Source organism: Triticum dicoccoides, chromosome 5A (assembly GCF_002162155.2).
Source record: "Triticum dicoccoides isolate Atlit2015 ecotype Zavitan chromosome 5A, WEW_v2.0, whole genome shotgun sequence".
Classification (NCBI taxonomy): Eukaryota; Viridiplantae; Streptophyta; class Magnoliopsida; order Poales; family Poaceae; genus Triticum; species Triticum dicoccoides.
The window spans coordinates 268,689,047-268,689,958 of NC_041388.1; positions in this window are offsets into that span (position 1 = coordinate 268,689,047).

The following is a 912-nucleotide window of genomic DNA, read 5'->3' on the forward strand; positions in this document are numbered from 1 at the left end:
ATAAAACTTCGTGTAAACCACATTTGAAAGTTTTGATCAATCTAGAAAAATTACTGGATGTTAATAGGGTGATGTTGTATTTCCATACGGAAGTCCAAGTTGAAACACATCACAAGATGTGATCTATGCGAGAAAAAAAACAAATTCAGCAATGAATAGTGATGTTACTTTCGGAACTATTCAACGATGATTTTGTTATTTTCATAACTCACATCTCGTAACGTGTTTGAATTTCAAATTTCACGTGGCAATAGAACATCACCCTTTAACATCACACATTGTTTTTAGATTTTTGGGAAACTTCAAACATCATTTCCGCATGGTTTTCATCGACATTTTTCGAATGTTAGTGGCTGCATGCATGCGTGCTCCTACGAACTTCCGACAATGTTCGATTATGTATAGCTTGTCAAGTTACAAAAACATCCCCAATTATATATCCACACTTGCATGATACAAAAAATAGGGCCATCTATGTATCAGTTACTCGAAAAAAAATGCTAATCGGTTTTTTCAGCCGTTAGATTAAAATGCAATTGCTGCTCCTTCTTCCTCCTTTCGGCCTTCTTCCTTCCTCTTCCCGATCTTTTTCAAGTCTTCCTCTACCCTCTCCTCCACCAATGACAACTGGTCCTATCACTGATGATGTCCTGCCAAACCCTTGTTGACACATTGTTGTCGCGTTTAAGGAAGGGCCTTTTTCACCGTGACTTCCGGTCAGAGTAGGCAACCTCGAGCTTGGCCGCGATGTCCTTGTCTACGTCTCAGGCTCGGGCGCTATGTAATCCGAGCAACGATCAAAATGAAAAGGCCCCCTTTTCCACCCGTGACGGGGCGGCGCCCCTGCCTGAGCGATGTCCTAGCAACAAGCCCTCGGCCGATGATGCCCCGACCGATCGCGTTGTCCAGCTC